Source organism: Typopeltis vanoorti, chromosome 8, assembly GCF_054136105.1.
Source record: "Typopeltis vanoorti isolate ZY-2024b chromosome 8, IOZ_Tvanoo_1.0, whole genome shotgun sequence".
NCBI lineage: Eukaryota > Metazoa > Arthropoda > Arachnida > Uropygi > Thelyphonidae > Typopeltis > Typopeltis vanoorti.
In genome coordinates, this window is record NC_143556.1 from 128,020,588 (window position 1) to 128,042,497 (window position 21,910).

At 36.2% G+C, this 21,910-nt stretch overlaps 1 pseudogene; it reads right to left on the reverse strand.

The window, feature by feature from the left end:
* Positions 1-12,779: 12,779 nt before the first annotated feature.
* Positions 12,780-20,677, reverse strand: LOC150104342 (frizzled-4 pseudogene; annotated as a pseudogene).
* Positions 20,678-21,910: the final 1,233 nt, after the last annotated feature.

The following is a 21,910-nucleotide window of genomic DNA, read 5'->3' on the forward strand; positions in this document are numbered from 1 at the left end:
CGAAGTAGCTAGTCTCATCCAGGGATGGTTTTTTCCTCCTAGAATCATGCATGTTTTCTCCCCCCCCACACACAAAACAGACACTGCGTGAGAAAACACAATTTAGATATAATAGTCTTCTTACAGCCTTAATGACTGTGGTATAATTTAGCCAAGCAAACAAGAAATTGATGTGCAAATTCGCAGCGTAAGTGATCTTTCTGGTCGTTAATATTTTTTTTTTTTAGAATTCCAGTTCGACTCTTTCCTCTTCTATCAGCATTTACCTGTTGGCATTTTACTCTCTCTATTAATTCAGATTTTATTATTAACTAACTTATTCCTTCAGCCTTTATCTTAAATATCGACTTTATCTTAGATATATAGCAATTTTTGTTAGCGAAAGAGACCAACTGTTGTTAGCAGGCCATAACAATTAGTCTCTTTGCTGCAACGTACAGAAACCACTCGGGCTGCATTGGTCTAAAAATATTGTTAAATTTGTAGAAACAACACCTTGAACTGTTAACTGTCATAGGAAGAGACATCGGCATTGGAGCTGATGTTGAGGTAAGATATTGCTAACCTAATGCATTCGCCGTTTTGTGCTACGGCATCCCTTAACGAATATCATCAATCTCTAACAGCTTACAGAGAACAGTGCTGTCAAAAGCAAGCTGACTTCGTGATTTACTGTAGCCGGGCGTCTCCTGCGTGCTGATTATCCCTCCCCCTCCTCTCCCTGCAGCCCCACGGTCGTTCCTCCCTCAGACCATCTTCGAAGGTCATCAGTATAGGACGCTCCTTACGTTCTCCAGCTGAGCTGGTGCGCCTACCTACCTATCCGTCCACTGGAAAGGACCAGAGGCGAGTAGCTCCCCCGTCGAGATAAAATACGCTCTGCGAGAGGTTCCTTAAGAAGAGATATGGCTATTCTTACGCTGGTCAGCCATAGTGGTAGGGAAGAACGCTATCAGTGTGTTACCAGGACATCCTAGTTGTTGGCTCTACAAAAATCTTGCCCGAAGGGATAGCATTGTGGTGCACCTGGTGCCAGCTCACAGTGGAATGGGCGCCACACAAGACGTTGCTTTCAAATGCTTTATTATTGTCGTCACAGCACAAGAAGAAAAAAAGTAAGAAAAATAACATTTTCAAGCAGCTAGATCGAATACGATTTTCAAAATGTCATCTCATTGCCAATATTATGGCAGACGTCACAAGAATGGTTCTCTTTTGTAGGAATCCTTGATAAATTATAAAGAGTCGTAAAGCAACATTTTTTTTTCTGGAAAAAACAAACAAACTGAAGTTTTCTGGATAGATATCGGCATTTGCATTTCAAGCCATGACATTAAATATTTCTAGCATATGTAATTCAAATAACTTTTTGGATAAAACATTTTACTTCGCTTAAATTAAGGGGATATTAAATCCCACATAGTTTTAAAACCGAATAAGAAACTCGAAGATTGGAATCAGAGAGTTTCTTGCCGAATATAGTAAACTATAAAGTATCGGCGACACTAGCGTTAGCCAATGCAAGTGATCCTAGTACGTAGTACAATACCGGATGACTCGTTGCAAAGGTGGGGGAAGTTCAGATTGATATTCTTAGGTATTTTCCATAATGTAAAAACACATTTCTTAGGAAATGCATGCTGTTATTACATTATGGAGGGAGGTCACTACCCAGACCGGTTTCAGCCTTTTTTGAGGCTTCATCAGTGAGTAGCTTAAATTTTATTTCGCTATATGGAGCAACACATACAAAATACAGCAACAGCTACATTTCGACTTTTAAATATTTCGATATTCAAAAACAAATCCAATGTCATGTTTCTCTAATTACCTTACGACGTTTTCTGCATGTATTTTGGCGTTCTTTAATATAATCCATTAAACTTCTGGAATGATGTTCGGCTGAGTATCCTTCAGAAACTTGTCGAATTAAAAGAAATACTGCGGAGTGGGGGGGGGGGGGGTGCAGATCTTGGACTGCTGACTAATGGCAGAAGGTTTTATGGTCCAGTCAATAGAAATTTCTGCTCATCCTTAACGATTCTAGGGCCAGAGTCTGGTGAGGACCGCATAAGTTCTCACCAGACTCTGGATTCAGCATTCGCTGCCATAAGGCTAGGCTAGGCTAGTCTTACGATCTGAGAATGTTTTTATTGGGGACCACAAAGTGATTACAACTTTTCAAAACATACCCCCCCCCCCCCCCAAAAAAAAAAAAAAAACCTAACCAACCAGCTATTGACGAGTATTGTACTATTTTTCCTTTTGCTGCTGCCTCGGCACGGTATGTATTAGCTTGGTATTTCCTTAAACATATACAAGTAGCGAATATATGGAAAAATATAAAAGCAGATAGTAAATTAGCTGTCTTTGGATCCAAATTATAATACCGCTATAATTTTTGGGCGTGCTGTTAATGGTCTCCAAAATCTCGACGGTGGTGCAAAATATAGAAAGAATATAACAGATAATTAGTGGAGGGAAGCACAGCTGTTTTAGAATCAGTTTCACTACTTCATTTTTATGACGCTCACGAATAAAAGGTCGTAAATCTATAGTACCCTGGGTGTTTTTCACATAATCGGGAAACTCTGCTCTAGAGACCAAGATGGTATTTCTTCAGGCCTCTTAAGGCTTCTAATAAGCAAAATGGTGGTCTTGCACCAGTCGATGAAATTCATTTTCCACCCAAAGACATCATTTACAAACATTGCATGCCCACTATGGAATTCAAACCTGTGCGCTTTGGCATGGCTGGTTATATCAGTAAAGTAGTCGTATTCCCCTCTCCCGTTTACTTTTTTTTAGGATAGATATTTTTCTTTCTACTTCATGGTTTCTACACTTTCAATGACGTAAATGTAGAGTTCTCCTAAGTGAAGTCCTGCATTATGGTGGTGACGTCCACCCTTATCCAGTTATCGGATAATGTACGTCAGAGTCTCGGGTCTGGCAGAGTCTTCTCGTGAAAGTATCGAATCTTGTGACCTATCTTTCATACTTTGTAACTGGGTCGCCAGTTTCTTCTCGAGCCACTCAGTTTCATGGTAGATGGCTTCTTCTCTTTTCCCGTTCCTACCAATTGAGGAGCATCAACTGCTTTAAAAAAAATACAGCCGTTTCTAGGACACTGAGTAGCTTCATCAAAATTTGAAATCATTCTTCCAGTGACGTACACGCCAATAAAGGCTGAAGATCAAAACCTATCACATTAATTTACTAATTGATAAATTGCATAATAATGTTTCTAAATAACAATATTTGACACCATATTTTATCCGCACAAGTTTTCTTAACAGCATCTGACGCCGTATTGATCTTCTGAGAAACTCGGTTCTAGAATGCCTTTCCCCTTTTATTTCTTACTGACTTCACATAGGTTTCATAATTAATACTTTTTTCACAGCTTGCTGATCTCCGGTATACTTCATTAAAAAGAGCCAACCTAGCCAATTTCAGTGCCACCAAAGACCAATCCTGTCATCTTTCTAGCAAGAAAGATCTCTCTTCACTTTCCTTTTACTTTGGATAACACCTAGATTTTTGAACATGAGATTTCTCTTCTCGGGCTGACTCGCATCTGTAGCCTTCTTGGTAAAAACAAGTTTTTACCAAGATTTCTCATTGTCTGCCTCTTCAACTGCTAAGTCTATACACATCTGCACTCCGTCCAACCTTCGAATACTGTTTTTACATTTGAGGTGTCATCCACCAAAAACCTTTCGCTAAGTCCTTGACTGCTTGATAAAGAAGATGGGGAGGGATATATTTATTTCTAATAACTGATAAGCTATCTCTCTCTCTCTCTCTTGTGCACTTCAAGCTGTACTACACAGACCTGATGCCCTACTTAATTTTTGGATTTTATTTCCTTCGAACGTCATGGTTCGTGTCAAATCAGTGTGTATTGACAATCTTTCAATAAAAGAACATCTTTTTAGTACAAGAACGATGAAAGTGCAGCATTTAGGGATTTATTTGGGTGAACATCGTAATGAAAGACCTTTCTTGTCCCAAACAGAAGGGATGAGAGAGTAACTTTCGATTATAGTGTGATAACAAACAAACATGAAACATTTCATTCCAAGTGAAAAACAATGAAATAGTTAAGATATTCATGACCCAAACTTCTGCTAGCTTTTCTGAGATTTCTATCAGTGTAATTATTAATATTCAGAACTCGTAGAGTATTTTTTTATCCCACCCAATAACAACCAAAACTCAAAGGCTTGGATTTTCATTAAAACGGATAGTTGTTCGATTGCGAACAATTTCGTGAATACGTCTCTGCTTCTTATACTTTTATTGATGACATAATAAATCCAGTATGATGTACCTGTGTCCGAGTGGTTTTTGCAACGTTTTGCTTGCTGAGAAAACCGTCTTCGGTTCAAGTCCGTCGTTAATTGTAAAGGTAATCTGAGAATGTCCTCCCCTTGTTTTTTCGAGGAAGACTGTCTGCTCCTCTTAGCTCGCAGGGACAGTTTTTACCCGTGAAAACTGGAAAGTAATTGTGCACTTCTTGAACAGACATCATAATTTCTGGGCATGGAACTGAATCCTTTTATCCCGTTAAGCTCTTCTCAACAACTTGAAACCGATATTACGAGGAATTGAAGATAACTTTGTATGCACCGTCAGATATTCTCTTTATTGTATCATCATCAGTTTCCAGATATGCACACTCAAGTGGTGTACAGGATAATACGACATTGCTGTTTTGTATGTAATACGAAGTAATTAATAATCTAGCGTGGAAGGGTGATTTAATGTTGAATACAGATAGTCTTCCTTTAAGTATTACCCCTAATGGTCTACTACATGTAATTTTTTTTTATAATCCCTGTTTTTGATAGGACAGATGCTTTTTTGTCATTATCTCCAAAATCTATCATACGGTATTCTCTAGGGGTTGTTTATTTTGTGGCGTAAAAGCCAGTTTCCATGAGGGGGAGGGACCTTTTTTATGAGACTTATTAACTTAATTTCACTTGAAAAACTTGTTTCTCTCCTGAACCTTTAGTCACATTACGAGTTTCCATCTAACAGTATCCAATAGAAAATACGGTTTCTCGCTTTCCGTATTTGTAACTTATGCAGGGTAGCCTGTAGCCAGTTAAAAGTATCCTAAATCACAATCCTGTTATCAAATTGGTGTAGAGAATGCCTTCAACACTGCTACAGGTTTTTCTCCAACTCGGTATTATATATTTTAAGTTTAAAAAATAAAGAATGCAATTCAAACTGTTACACCTTGCCAGTGACTTTTTGTTCTTGGGAGATATTTTAAATGTTTCCCTTTTCTCGTTTAAAAAAAAAAGCCTGTCATCAAAGCCTAATTCAGTCAAGATGTGAGGGTGAAAAGCAAGACTCTTCAGCAGGTTTATATGAAACTTAACTCGTATAATATTATTTATTCCATATTCCGTGTATACTACCCTCAGCTTATCTTAGTCTCTCAGGAGATCTGTTGGCACTCCTGGGTCACGCTATATAAATTGCTAAATATTTGAAAGTTGTTAAGAGTTCAAAGTACTCCCGACATATATGAACGCACAAAGGCGATTGGTGAAAATACCTAAATTCAGTTATCAGCGAATGTTTTCCTCGTTGAGTCATGAAAGTGAATTTGGTTTAGAGAAATAGTCCAAATTAAATTTATGCCACTATGGCAGACTGTATCTATTCCCGACACACTGGGCTTGGAAAGAGATCCTGGCTTTAAGCCATTCTATCATGGAAAAAGGACTCGATGAAAAATGTTGTTAAATTTCTATATAAGTTGGTCACTATTCTTATTTATATGAGAAATAAAGTCCTCGGGATAAAGTGAAGCTAAAATAAAAGAATGGATGTTTTATTGGTCAAAAAATACAGACATTAAGGAAAAACTAAATGAAGTAACAAATTTGTATGCTATTCTTTCTTACTAACGATTATGGCATTACTGTGAAAGAGATATTAAGATGTTGTAAATAAGCCACAGGTTGTTAAACGGTATTTCCTTGATTCACATCTAGATTTGTTCCTATTCACTTCACCGCAGTGGAGAAGTAGTTCCAAGAAAGATCGCTTCAAATATGTTGCTAGTTTTCTTGGAGGGAACTTCAGATCTTAAAAACGAAAACCTTGAAAAAGAAATAAACATGGTTTTGTAATAAATATATTTCAGTTAAATATTCATCTGTACAAAAGGCTTGTTCATTGTCTCTTCTGGCTAGTTCGCTTATGTTTAGCAGCAGTTCCAAGAACTAATGAAATCAGTTTTCATTTTGTAAGTTTGTTGGCTGAAATTTGCTTCGTTCGATTTTCTACTTTTCATCGACTAGCATCCCGAAAGAATAAAGGCCTTCCCCGAACACCTGCTTTTTAGAGCAGTTATTTAATTCCTGTTAAATTCGTGTACTCGGTGTGCAAGGGTGGATTATCACAAAGAAACCGCACAAGTTTCCGAATAAACGAAAAGTCGCATAACTTTATTTCACTTCCCATTGGATGTTAGCAAATTCCACTGCAGCACAGGAGTTCTTCCACACTTGTTCTTTTGTGTGAGACCTTCCTCGATGACTCGCGTTCACTTGCCTTGTCCATTCACGTAATGCAATATTGGAGTCATCTTGTCTGATGGCCTTTTCAATAAATCTATTTTCTAAATTCGACCTTAAAAATGCAGCTGTTAACAAGAAATGTTTTATGTTTATCTATTTTCTAAATTTCTATTTTCTAAATTCGACCTTAAAAATGCAGCTGTTAACAAGAAATGTTTTATGTTTAGTTTGTTACCAAGACTTTACCGAATGGCCTCAAATACCGTGAACAAAGATGTCAAGTGGGATTTACCGTGTCGATAACAAAAGCATATATTTTTGTGGCTGCTCTTGTGAAACACCTGGCAACGGATTATTCATTCCGTACGGTTGTATAAATTAATCTCAGATAGCTAAGCATATTTATCTATTTTTTTTGTTCAGGGTTTATTTATAGCAGTATAAAATTGCCATAAATAACCACCCCGAAAAAGGAGGCCTGGCGGAATTTTGATGGGTGATAAGATTGGAAAGTTAGATGACAGCGGGTTAGCGTCAAAGAGATAAACAGCTCTTACCTCATGAATCCTGGTCCCTTTTCTTACTGCTTAAAGAAGCAAAATTTCTCGAAGCGTATTGGTGATTTTCATTTTTAACTCAGAACTTAAAAAATTGTACGAAAAGAACTTAAATTGGAGACAAAAAAAAAAAGTACGCCAATGATTGGAGAAACGCATAAAAATGTGCATTTTACAATAGCATTCTTGTATCGTGGTCATTCATTATCACAGCAATTGAAACTAGAACCGTATTTTCTTTATTGTGTACTGTAATGATTAACTTCATTATCGTTTGTAATATCATCATACACTCTGTATCATTTCAATTATTTACTAGTGAGATGGGTTGACGACTGTAGTTGAGATCCCAAATAAATTTGAATAAAATCCATCTAGAAAGGAAAGCGGAATTATGCGCAGACAGACAAAATTAAAACGAATGTTATAGGCGCGACACATTTCGTGAAACACAAGTTTACTTCATACTTTTATTTATTAGGAACTTTATCTACTTGGGGATGAAAACGAACTATTACTTTTTCATATAAAGAAAGATAAGATTTACTATTGAAATTAAACTCTTGAAAAATACCCCGGGGTCTGCAGAATGCAACCCTTCAACATGAGTTAACTTTGTATTGCACTATTTAAGATCGGAATCCTGTCCAGGATCCTGTATATTCGTCTTTTATTGGTGATTTTCATGGCTTTTACGGGACTGACGGTGGCTTCGACCATGAAGAAACCTTTTGAATGTCAGGGAATCTCATTCTCTGATATTCATGTTTGAAAGTTGTATATTTTTCCATAAGTGCACTCTCGGTCGGTGAGAAAATCATAACAGAAAAAGAAAAGAGTTGACCAAAATTAATATCTATTTCATCACTAATTATGATTTGCATATTCGTTGAGAGTTCAGTATTAAAAATATTCGTGATCTTCAGCATGATCTACTGGAATTCTGAGTAATCGCGTGGTCTCTGATTATGTTCGAAACAGGTAACAGGCCAATGACAAGCTCAATCAAAATCTCCGAGCAGAATTCCTATCAGTCAAGCATTTAATTTTTTTTTTTCCTCCTTCTTCCTTTCCAGTAACAGACCTATGGCCTGTTACGGTCTCTTCCCATCTTTTCAAAGGCCGTCCTCTATGTCTACTCCCTGCAGGTCGATATCTCTGTATCTCTCTGGGGTCACTCGTTCTTTCTGTATGTTGTCTCCGTCTCACTCTATAAAGATCGATGTAGCCTAAAACAGATATCGCTATTTCTTTTGAAGTCTAGTGTATTATATCCAGCGGTTTTGCGCATGAATCTTATTTCAGAGCTTATCAGTCTTTTTCTATCTGCTTGAATTGTGGTCCAGGCTTCTGAACCATATGTTAGGATAGCTCTTGCTACTGAGTTATGGATTCTTATTCTTGTTTTCTTGTTTATTAAATTTGAATTGAATATTTAATTGATAGTTTTTGTTATTCCTATGTAAGTGGTTATTTTATGTTGCATGTCTTTCATAAGATAAGTGGTAGCCTAATATCATCGTTGATGCAAATTGTGCTTCTAATTGGGTCTCGGCCTTGAAATGCCACGACTTTGGTTTTGGAAGTGGAGATTTCCGTATTGTATGTTTTTGCTATTTCATTTAATGAACAAGCTGCTCACTGTTAGTGAATCTTCGTTATTCTTCAATTAGAACCTGATCAGTGGCAAATAAAGTTGTATCGATGTTGGTGTTTTATGTGAAAGCCAAAACTGGTTGTTTCCCTCCATTCTATTATTTTATTATTAATATAGATATTAAAGAGGATTGACAATAGACTCCATCCTTATCAGACACCTGTATTTATGCTCTGTAATTCAGATTTTTGTGCGGCTGTCTTTACTGTAATTTGGTTATTGTTTTATATATATACTAGGGGGCTCCGTTCCCCTGGCGCCTATGGCGCCCAACCCCCGAGTTCCGGGCTGGTAAGACAAAAAACGTCTCAAATTTCTGCTTATCTTTTTATATATAGAGAGTGGATATATATATATATATATATATATATATATATATATTGAAAATTGCGTTAATTAACTGGTTAGGAATTTCCATCTCTTACTATTTCCAGTAGCTTATTACGATTGACTTTATCAAAAGTATTTTTATAATCGATGAATAATATATGGGTCTCTAAATTGAATTCTCTTCTTTTTTCAATCAGGAGCTTGAGAGTGAAAAAGGTCAGTGCAGGATCTACCTTGACGGAAACCGTTTTGTTCCTCACCAAAAATATTTCCAGAATATTTGGTTAATTTAGTCTTTAAGAGACTTGAATATATTTTATATTCGGAGTTTAAAAGGCTAATGCCTCTATAGTTTTGACATTCATTGCATTTGATATTGCATTTTTTAAAGATGGGAACGATCATAGCATTTTGCCAGTTTTCTGGTGGTAATTAGCCATTTAGGATGTTATTCATGAATTCTAATAGTTTGTATCTGAAGTTGTCTCCAGAGCATTTGAAAAGTTCCATATTGATACGATCTTCTTCTGGGCTTCTATGGTTCTTGCATTGTTTAAGTATTAATTTTTTCCAGTGATTTTTGTTAAGCCCATCGTAGATTGAAGACTAAGATTTGTCGCCTTAATTTTGTTCTTGTTGGCCAAATGATTCGAGTCATAATTTTTTCCTCTTTAACTGGACAAGTTTAATGACTAAATTAGGCAAAACAAGATCTCTATTTACATCACGAAGGACGGCGCCAAATTATCGTAGTGCGATAATGAATAATATAATTACCAAAGAATTATAGGTACTTTTTTGTCATTTATTTCCTCACTTGTTTAAAAATGATATGAAATGTAACAGACCAACATGATTAATTCATGCTATTTATTCGTAATTGGCACTATTTAGATTATTTAAGCAATAGTACATTATCACCTTCTAAAATAAACGTTACGTTTCTAAGGTGGCGTTATAAACAAGTCTACGACATTAATCTTAGCAATAATTGGACACAACAAAATAATAAGAATTACACCTTTTTTTTTTTCCTTTCCGTCTCTGCTGCAAAGGATGACACACACGCATGCACCAATAATCATCAATCTCACACACATACAGGAGTCATCAATTAATTTTCTTCATTGTCCCTTTTAGAAGTAGAAGTTAAAAAAAAATCGCCGCAGTTCGATCTTTTAAATAGCCTAAGAAATGTCAGCTCAATATTATTCAGGACACTTTCTTTTTTATTAATTATAAGTGATCTAATTACAGACTATGTAGACCTCTTGAGGATATATTAGCAGGAAATGATGATGTAATTACAGGAGATATTTAAAGTAAATCGTAAATAAAATGAAAATATTTTTATAATTATGATTAGTTTCACTTCTGTTGGTCTAATTTCTAAGGCCCATTTGAAAAATCGGTCATGAATGTCTCATTTAGTTGAGCATAAACTTTCGTCGATGACTTTTTCAGCAAGTATAAATCACGATGCAGTAAGAATCACCTGAATTAGTTCTGTTGAAGTCCATAGAAACTGCATTTTCCTCTGGATTAAAACAAAAAAAGTGGTGCGAACTCTAACTTTGAAAAGAAAGATTTTTCGTGCTTGACGAAATAGAATTTTACACAGAACAGGATGCATCTTGATTCCAACCAAGTACAGCATTTTCTGTCACAATCAAGCGAGGTTGTACATAACTGGGATATATAGCTTCCAGAATCTCATTTATCGGCACTAGATAATTAAAGAAGGACATGAGATTATCTTACTTTTATCTTTAAAACTACATGAAACGCTAATTCTATAACATTTCAACACTGCGTCTAATGTTCCGTATCTTAGCTTTTTTTAATATTTTGATTTCAAATTTGGTAGGTATGTTCTCCTTGGTTCTCCCATGAAAAATAAAATGTACGTCCCGAAACATTTTATTTTAATACATTTTTTATCATATAATTAAGCTAACTTCCCAACTTTGAACCTTCTTATCTCATTACGTGGCAGTCGCGAGAACAAGGTATGCAAACTGAAATAAATTTCTCATCAGATTGCCGGGGAACCTTTACAAGAACACTTTTCAGCTAGTCTCAAACGGAGGTATCAGGGGTTTCGTTTTTTCTCTCTCTTTCCTACAAAGTAGAAGTAAACCATTCATAGAACACACGCATCAGCAGATATAAATATATACTGGCTTCTTCATAATTTGACAGCAGAAGCTGCTAATTTGATATATTGCAACTTGAAGAAATTAATGAAGTCATTAATAGTTTTAAATTAAATATAAAATTAAATTGATTATTTAAAAAATCAATTAGTTTACAATATTTATTTTAAAATTTTGTCTGATTCTAAAGCATGTTTTAAACGACCTTTTTTTATTCCCCGCTGGTATTTTATTAAGTCCCATTAGTTTGATTATTCATTGGAAAGAAGACGATATTCACTATAATTCTTTGAAGCTTTTTTTTTTTACTCCGTTTTTGCTTTGTTTCATCGCTTAATCTGTGTTAGAATGTTTGTAAGTCTGTTGGTCATTCGTGCTGATATTTGTGAAGAAAATTGATCTTAGTTGTATTATATTTTGAACTAGTTCATATAGATGTAACCAACTATCTGTAGAATTTATTTAATGGGATAGTAATTGGTAAACTTCTGAAGAGGTGTTTGTTTTCTTACATATAAATATAAAAAAAAAATCGTGCCAAGTTTTTATTTATTTTTTAAGAGATCTGTTTTCTATTTTTCTGATTTATTGATCTGGTATGGTTCATGAGATCGTTCAGTGTAAGATATCAAACGAGTGCCCCACAATATCTGCTCTGATAGTCTTGGAATATTGAACAGCTTACTGTATTGTCGATTCATTAACTCAGTTTCTGACCTTTAAACAGGAATGTCCAACTCACGATCCAAGGCCGATATTTAACCATATTTACACCTATTGCATACTCAGTATCTTTGGATTGATCTTCAGTTGACGTTACCACCGACGTTTCAGCGACAGTCACGCAACTTGATCTATCACAGCATATGGACACTCTCCAGCCCAGAAGTTTCGAGTTGCCTGCTTTTTTTTTTTTTTCCTTATGGATTACCATGTTGTCAATACCATTGAATGTAATAACATAATTGAAAAGTTGCGTTGAAGTTGTCATACACACTTCATGTACTACAAATGAATACCATTCTTACATTAGTAAGAATGGTATGCATTTAGCTAAGGACGAAGAAGTTAACCTACAGTTTTTAACTATTGAGCAAGCTTCTCATTCCCACCAAAATACTAAGATTCAGATATATAATTTAAAACTGCAGGATTATTTTGAGTTAGTTGTACAAATTGGGGGGGGGGAGAGAGAGAGAAGGAAAAAACTGCTATTGAGTTGATACTTTACTAGTTTATGTGACTATTTTGGCAATCAGCGAGTTCTCGTGTTTCTTTCCAAAGAGAAAGGGTTTCTGTCTTTCACTTCAGCAGTAGCCATCAGTTTAGCAATTAACAAATAGTGAAAAATATTAATGAAGTATTTGTTAAACTCAACTTGACGTTGAATGCTCTTTTCAGTAGATTCATTTGTGTTCTGTTTTCAAATGGAAACGCTGTATTTAGCGTGTGCCATTCTGTCAAAATGTAATAAGGCCAATTGCTTGTTTTAGTGTGAGATGAAATGCAGAATAAAGCAGACACACAAAAGTTTCAGTTTAAATTGAAATATTATTGACAGATCAATTAAGATTATTACAAGAGATGGAAAATTTCACATAACTTTTATTAATTACATTATGTACAAGAACATCGTTTCGTTTGCCTTGATTTCTTTTAATTTTCATTAAGACAGAAGAAAAAACATAGCTTACTCTAAGCATTTGGAATCAGTAACATCGTAACAAATTCTATATTGAGCATTTAAAGGAGCCAAGCTCCAATTAAATTTTCGTGCACACACAAGAAAGCAAAATCATAATTTTATGTAATTTTCCTTCTTCTCAAAAGGCATAACCAGGAAGTTAGGCCCAAGCAAAGTATGGGACACAGTGATGACAAGACTTATATATGTGCGAATGCTCTAAATTAAGGAACATTACGAGAAGAGAAACCATTTTCCGAAAGGTAAAAAAACAACTATATATCATATCATTTAAAAACATTGATATATTTTGGGTGTAAGTTAGAAAAATGCACTTCATATTTTTCAAAAGGAATATTAATTATTGAAAATTAATAGAACGCATGAAAATTAACATTAAGAATATTAATTTTCATGCGTTAGCCGCATTTATATATCTTTAATGCACTTTATGACTGTTTCTGGTAATTAAATGCGAAAATTATTTAATGAGAAGAAACGGAATGCAGTGAAGCTGTTCCTAAGGGTAAAGGACGTCTCCACAATACTTGGTTGGAAACCATTAATAGGACAAAACATGAAAATAATTTTGTTTGTTGCCTTTCCATTTTTTTTGGCTGTTCGGTTCTTAAAAGAACATTTACACATACGCGTGAGGCATCAGAATTAATTTATATCCCTCTTTTTTTATTTAAATAAAAATAACAATGCTTTATACATTGATTTATTAATCACACACTCTGGTAATAGGGAAACTCTTTTAATGTATTTAGTTAAAAGGCATAATTTGGAAACAACTTTCGGGTTCCATATGCTGCTATTTATTGATCTCTTTTAGGAATATAATATAAGACAGTTTATGAAAGCGTTCGTCATGGAAACTAATCTTGTGTCAGAGTATCCTGAACTTATACAGAAATTACATAACTTATGCAGTTTCAATAAAAAAAAAAGTTTTGCAAGATTCTGCACGAACCCAATTGAGACTTCAAAAATATGATCCATATTCTATTAAGAAAATGGGACATATTTGTGAAGGCTAATGCATGAAAAAATGAATGCTTCGTCTTTTTTTTTTTTTTAAATGTGCAGGATCGATTGCATTTCTAATTTAAATGATTTTAAAATATTGGTAAATTTGATGTAATAACAGCATTTTCTTTCTCAGCGTCTTCAACTAGGTTAGTTAATCCTAATAATTTTTTTATTAAAAAAAGTAATCACCTTGGTTTAACAAAGAAATGATGCTTTAATTCAGTAGGTAAAATAATGTTTAGTTTTTCATTAAATTATATATGGTGATTCTATTAATTTTTAATAATTGGGTGTGCTTGAATTTTACTTATTTCGAAATACTGAAATAGTAATTCATTATAAAGTGGAGAAAGTCAAATTTCACGAGAATCCTGCCAATGAAAACGTAACTCAGACTTTTGACCGAGTAATCCTACTTTGTTTTTCAAGAAGTTGCTCCGAGTTTTGAATTATTGGAGAATGTGAAAGGATATCGTGGCACAAGTCAGTATTCTTAAAATTAATATTTTAATATGATATGTGAAAAACGGAGAAGTTCCAAAATATGAACTACTACTTAAATTCAGCCAATGTTTTTGAATGATTTTATAGTAAATAAATTTCACCGCTAGATGTAAGACCACCACTTTTCTGCTTTTTGGAAGCTTGAAGTGGCTTTTATGAGTTTAGTTTCAAAAGCAGGGTTTCTGAATGATCTAATCCGTGTTGCACCCGTGATATTAAATGTATTGTTGGCTTCTGCCTTTCGTGGCTGGGATTCACATAAGCTTCATAGGAGGGCCCAAATATCGGAGCAAAAAGTGCATTGAAAATGCACTTTTTGCTCATTTATTTTACATTATAATAGTCAACCAATAAAATAAATGAGTCATGCTCATTTATTTTATATTATAATAGTCAACCTAACTCATTTATTTTATATTATAATAGTCAACCTAACTCATTTATTTTACATTATAATAGTCAACAAATTCGAAATAAATGCCATAAGTGAAGTATATTGATAATAAGCCGCATTACTTACAAGCCTAAATTTAAGGCCCGTGACCTTCCAAGTATCCTTGGCTTGCGCAATTATAATTTTAGGAAAATGTGAGTTAGTCTATATTTTTGTGTATAAATCGCATGTGTTCACTTGGCTGGTTTGCCTGGTGGCCGAAGGAAAACCTTATCACGTATGAGACCAACTAGCTAGCCCTCAATTGTGACGGAATTTGTACTCATGTCTTTCCAGCCAACCGACCTAATTACGCAGGCTTTCTTGTTGTTTAGTTTACCACATTCATGCTTTAAGGATAACAATTTCGTGAATTTAATTTGCCTTTATACTGACTGTTTGAAAAACTTTTGATTTAATTGATGTGTTTGTGAATTGCACTTAAAGGAAAGCCACAGGAAGAAAAATAATTATGAATTATAATAATTGTAATTATTGTTTACAATAAATTCCAGTGTTATGTATTGTACTAATGGATATCAAGCAAGAATAATCTTTCGAAGCTATATGTGGGTATTACACGGAAGTTTATCTCCCTTGCCATTCATAAGGGAGATCATGATGCTAGATCATTTTAAAACAGGTAAAAATGACATATCAAGTGAAGTATCATGGAAGATTAAAACTCGGAGAGACCTAAGTTTATACAGATGATAAATGTCTGATATCTCTCATACATCATGATATTCGAAATAAACTAAGCGCATTGCAAAAATAATCGATAAAAAATTGGTTTTAAAAATAAATGCAAATAAAACGAAAGCATCGCAAATGTGAACAAGGTCAATTAAAAATGAATGAATCAACTGCTTCAATTTTAGCATTTTATCTGCAGACTAATGAGCAAATAGGGATGTTGACCGAAGGATTCGAAAAACGAGACGTATAAGTTGAACTGGATAGCACATCAAAATTGAAAGATATTCATACCTGTGCGAAAATAATTTACTGCAATAGATCACTTCGAAGTTGAATTCAGTGAAAGTTTCAATGGAGATTAAAAAAAAAAAAAACCTTACAAACCTTCATTAACTCATAACGTTAATATAGAAATTAGAAAACGAAATTTTTGTGAATTGGACATTGGCGTAATAAAATAAATAAATAAATAATAAATTAAATTTTTTTTTTTATCATGTAGCTCTGGAATGACAATATGCACAAGGAAAGTCTGGTTCTTCTACAAATATATGGAGATCAACTTTAGCGAAAATTCGCATTCTTAATCCAAGACGAATAGTGAGGAGAAAAAAAAAAGTGTAGTTAGAATTTACTAAGACCTTCCGAAAACATATGGTGTGAGGGTTTCGTAGCCTGTAAAGAAACGCCAGGAACTCTTTGCTGCGAATGTGGCCTTCAGATTGAAGGAACGCAGATGAATGGATAGAAGCAAACTGTGTAAATCCCACATATTGCACTCTGTTCAAGATACTAAATGGATAACGACAATAATCCATTTAGAACACTACAGCAGAAATAAATACTTAATAAGAATTTTCCAAAGTTTGTGTATCATAATGCGTGGTTGCTAAATATATTCAGTACGGGAATAACTAATTCAAGTCGAATTCGAAACAACTTCCAGTTATCAATTTTACCCTTCGTAATAATGAAGTTTGTGATTGCACTAGAAATTGAAGGTACTGAAAAAGACAAACTCCCCCTCCCCCTTAAGTAGTTAAAAACTACTCATGGCACATAAATTTCCTTGCACCTGTCATTTCCCTGGACCTCTTATAAAGTACAACTAAAGAAAATATTTGTAATTTGTTGGCCCATAAGGTTATGTTAAGTAACTTGGCAATGAATGTGGATTGAGGCTGAATGAACGCATCACAGTGAAAAGCAGAATGATCATGGATTCCCTACATGTTCGCGTTTCTGTTCTGCATTAACTATAAGCTAACAAACGTTTGTTGGCAATTTAGTAGATTAACTCCAATATTTAACTTGGAGCCACTGCATCAAATCGGATCGCGTTTTAAAATTTCACCTGTTCACTTACGGCATGAAACTTTTTTTCTTCTTTGTTTTGTGAAAGGAGGGATTTCTTATTTACATGCTTATAGAGCACTAAGTAATCCCGCATAAATAACTGCATTTTTTAAAAAACTTAAAATGCATGCAAGTACATGCCTCATAGTTGCAAGTTCACTTTAGTGCGTAACAGCTCATCTCGTATTCCAAAGTACCAAATCACGTGACACTTATATCTTCCTTGTGTACTTAGGAAAGCACCCTGTCATTAACTTTGGCTTCGGGGTTGCTAAACGACAGAGAATCGCTCTCTGCGAATAATGGCCACCTATGCTAACAATACATTAACAAGCCCAGTCAGACGGACGACCACAGGCAATTACCTGCCAGTTCCCGTAGATCGAAAAATAAGTTAATGGGGTCAAATACACGCCTAGCGACCAAAATTGCACTCTCTTTTGTCCTCGTGGAGATGGAACTCTAAAACTTGCTACTTGGAGTGATCGGTCGATACACAATCGTCTTAGGAAGTGGTCATTTGAAATGAGGACTTTTTTTTTTTTTTTTGTTTCACTTAATGAAAATTCATAAAAGAAAAATCGCTCAATCGGGACAAAAAGAAATAATTCTTACTGCATAAAATATGATAAACAGTCGACTTTCGCAAGTTAACTATCGACAAAATTTAAATCGGAATTTTGAAAAAAAAAAAATAAATAAATACTGGTCACAAGATTTCGGTGCAAGTTAGTAAAGTTTGTATCCAAAACGACGATTTGAATCAAATTCTAAATGTTCCTATCTAAAAGAAATGATTAAAATAAAGTACACATTTATTTTAATTTGTAACTTAGCACGAAATGCTAATAAATATAACTGGCTGCGACTAAAATTTGCAATTTGCTCCGGCGATGTTATGGAATCTTTTGCTAACGATCATCAATTATAACGTCCGTTATTAGAATTCTGAGAGCTGAAATAATAAAATTCGATATGGAGTAAAGTGAACTTGCAAAATTAGAGGTCAACAGACTATATTTCAGTCATTGAAATATTCCTGTAATCACTTATTTTTTAAACAATTTAAAGAACTGGGATTGATATCAGAACAAGTTTTAAAAAATTATGCATTGACGATATATTTTGTATTGGTAGGCAGTACAATAATTTGCTAATTAACCATTCAGTAAGTACTTAAAAAATACTTTCTTAAAAAATAGAAAATGACTTGTAACAAGTCAAAATATTTTCCAAAATTAAAACTATCGATTTCCTTGCTCAAGTTGGTCTGCAGCTTCTGATACTAGTTGACTGAATATTCTGTTAATTTCAAAGATAATGAAATGGTCAACAATATGGCAAAGAAAACAAATTGCTATGTAGTAAAGTACACATTCTGTATTTTCATACATTATTAAACGTCGCTTTACAGGATTTGCATGTTCGCACGCATATTATATATACTGTATATACATATTACTTACAAATCATATTTATACAAAAAATATACAGTCGCAGCATGTTTGATAACTCTGGTCTTTTGTTGAAAGAGCAATCTGCGAGCAACATTAAAAACTGATCAGGAGAGCGAGAAAGAAAAAAAATGTAAAAGTACGAGACCTTCACCTCCGTTCACGTGATTCCGGGGGTCAAACTGCCGTCTCGTTTCCTCCTTTCGTCCGTGGCCTCTTGCTGCTCTTCTCTGGTCGAACGGGGTGTTTCTGGGGGATCATTTGCAAGTACGCTGGAACCGGTTGTTTCTGCCGAGTTAGTCGTCTTCCCAACTGCCGCCACGTCGTGAGCGGCCTGTTACTTGTAAAAACCCACACCCCCGGACTGAGGCCGACGGCGAGAGACATAAAAATCTTTAGGGTGAAAACTTCGACGTTTGGCTGTGCATTCGACCCCGAAGCTACCCAGTGTTCCCGATAGAAGTACTCATAGAAATACGAACCCAGGACACACATGGCCGGAACGACGTACAGAATGGCAAAAATGCCGATTCGGACCATCAGCACTTCCTGCCTGTCGCTTTTCAAGAGTGCATGAGGATGATGTAAGACTTGAGTTTGTTGGCGTTTTTTCCTCAGTCGCCACACTGCTCCTATACCCGCCAGCAAGAACGCACTTCCAAATGCTAGGTACGCGAGGGAGGGAAGAATAACGAAATAAAATAAGTTCGGAGCACTTTGGTTTCCAACAAAACACGTGCCGGTAAGTTCGTCGGCATCCACTACTCGGAGCACTAACACTGCGATGGTTGCGACGGACGGAAAGGCCCATGCTACCAGGTGAAAGTAAGTACTGTAACGTGCGATGGCCTCGTGAGTCCATCCTTTAGCGGTTGCCAAGAACCAAGTGACGGTCAGCACAACCCACCACACGGAACTGGCCATGCTGAAGAAATAAAGCAGGACGAAAATGATCGTACAGTTGACGTTATCCAAGCCTTCCTGAATGAGAATGGGCACGTCGTGTTGGCTATCCATGTGGCACGAAACTTCTTCTCGACCCGCGATTAGGCGGATGAAATAAGCGATGCTGTAAGCGTTGTAACTGAAACTCATGAAGACGATCACACGTTCCGGATATGCAAAACGCGAGGCATCAACAAGAAAAGTGAGGAAAGTAAAGAGGGTGGAAATAAAGCACAAGCAGGCCCAGATGGCCACCCAAACCTCAGCGAACTTCTTGTTTTCGACAGTAAACGTGATGTCCACGTTGCAGAGTGGGGCGCACCTCCCTGTTCTGTTGATGTAATAATAATATTCGGAGTGTCGCACGCCTTTGCACAGAATGTAATTGTTTCCTCTTGACTTCTCGGAATTTTGCCAGTTTCCATAGCCAACGGAAACTATTCCTGTTCGTTCTCTCGTCAAGACACTTGTCGGTCGGTTCACAGGAACGCGTCCATACGGCTTGTTTTTCTCGTGCCGTAGAGGTTCAGGGCCTTCCATACACATATGACGGTCGTTATTTTCGGGTGGAAATTTGGAGCAGTTCAATCCCGATGGCCACGGAAAACCAAATCCTTGAAGCACTGGTTGACATCGGTCTCTGACGTCTTCGCACAGCGAACGACACGGTCCTATCGGTTGAGGGACTTTCTCCGTGCACATTGGCACGTACACTGAACACAAAAAGAACCTTAAACGAGAGGAACATCCGTACTGGATGAGTGGATTGAAAGTATGCAGTTGCAGTTTGGCATCCTGTTGCAACTCATGGCCCACGAGATTTGGCATCCCCGTCACGTTGTAACCCAAATCTTTGCACATCTCGATTCTTATCGGTTCACACGTGCGCTCACTTCCGTTGATAAGCCCTATAACACTGGCGTTCCAGAGGACCGCGACCAAAAATAAGCTTCTCGCCAAATCACCACACCCAAATCTCAGACGGCGGGAGATTCGCATTATTGCCGTGGCTTCGGCCGCTAGCCAGGGTAGGACTGACAGTCCTGCTAATTGTTCTCAAGTCGTAAACTTTCGGCGCTGGGCCGACTCACGGCCTTATTAACAAGACGGTGCCATGATGGTGTCGAAGTCTTCTCCCTAACACGCATCAGCTGAACTTAGCGTGATTACAAATCCGCATCACTAGCGAAGCATCTGTCGTCATGCGCGCACACTCGACTAACGCATTGCTTAATAATAATAGCACACGCAAAACGTCCTCACTTCGAAGCCAGGACTGAATAATCGCAGCACAGAAGAGCAGCTGTTATAAGACTCGTCAGTACTGCAGGCATGCTTCCGACACACTCCCGTTCCGCTTGCTGTGGTCGCCCGAGGCTTGAGCGGAACGTCTCGAGCCAATGGCAGAAGTTGTTGCAAGAAGGCTGTTCCGCCCAGCCCGCCCATAGCGAGGTTAAGAGAAGCCTCGTAACTGGCAGGGAGATAACGAGCTTTGATATATCGTAGTCTATCTCTGACGGGTGGCTAACAGGATGGTCTCGGCCAGACCTGTTTGCCGTCAGGGTACCCACGATCTTTGACTAGGCAAAGCAACGCTTGGATCTCTGATGGCTGAAATATTCCGAGATAAGATTTTCTGTTTTTTTTTTGTTTTTTTAATTGCTTCGGGGCGAGTTAAGATTAAAGACGTTGGAAAAACAGGTTTGACAGACAAGTGACGCCCACAGCAGCAACAAATGGCTTTGTTGTCATTAAATGCATTTTGATGCAAAAATATTTAAATGCACAGAAAGCTGGCATTGTTAAGATATGTCAACACGCTAAATATGTGGAATAAATAGCAATGGGAGTAGCTATGTAGAGACATACAGAAATTTAGTTTTTGAAAAGTTTCTCTTTATTTTGAGTACCTGTTGATTTAGCTGCTTTGTCTTCTGAATTGGCGATCTTTAATACAACACTTTAATCGAGAGGTTACTAGTAGAGAACTTGGAAGTATTTTATTTGAGTACTCAGGTTCAGGCACGTAATTATGTATGAAATTAGGACTAGATCGAAACATAAAATTTATGCTATCGATTTTTTATACTTCGGAGATATTTATATACGTACCGAAAACACTTCGACAAGGTGGCGTAATCACCCCCTCCCCTTTCTGCAAATACTTTCGATGGTCCTCTAAGAGAAAATTCTTGAGAATATTGGTTGGTCACGCCGAAGCTTTCGGTGTTGGATTTTGTGGTAAGTAGATGGTATTCTGCTTTCGTATGCATTTAAACTCATCGAATAAAATTATATGTGGAGGAGGGAGGCAAAATAAAGGATTTATGACATTTGGTCCTATCGCCTTGCACCGATTTCTCATCTTCGAAAATGACAATGTTCTTCAGGCTAAAAACATGTTACCAGTCGATTTAAATAAATAATACGAGTAGTTCACTAAAATATCAGGCTCGCCTCCTTTTAGAAAAGTCGAGTATGATATTGTTGAAAGTGAACATTTGAGGAAACAAAGAATTCTCCGTATTCTCAAATACTGACAACTTTTTTTT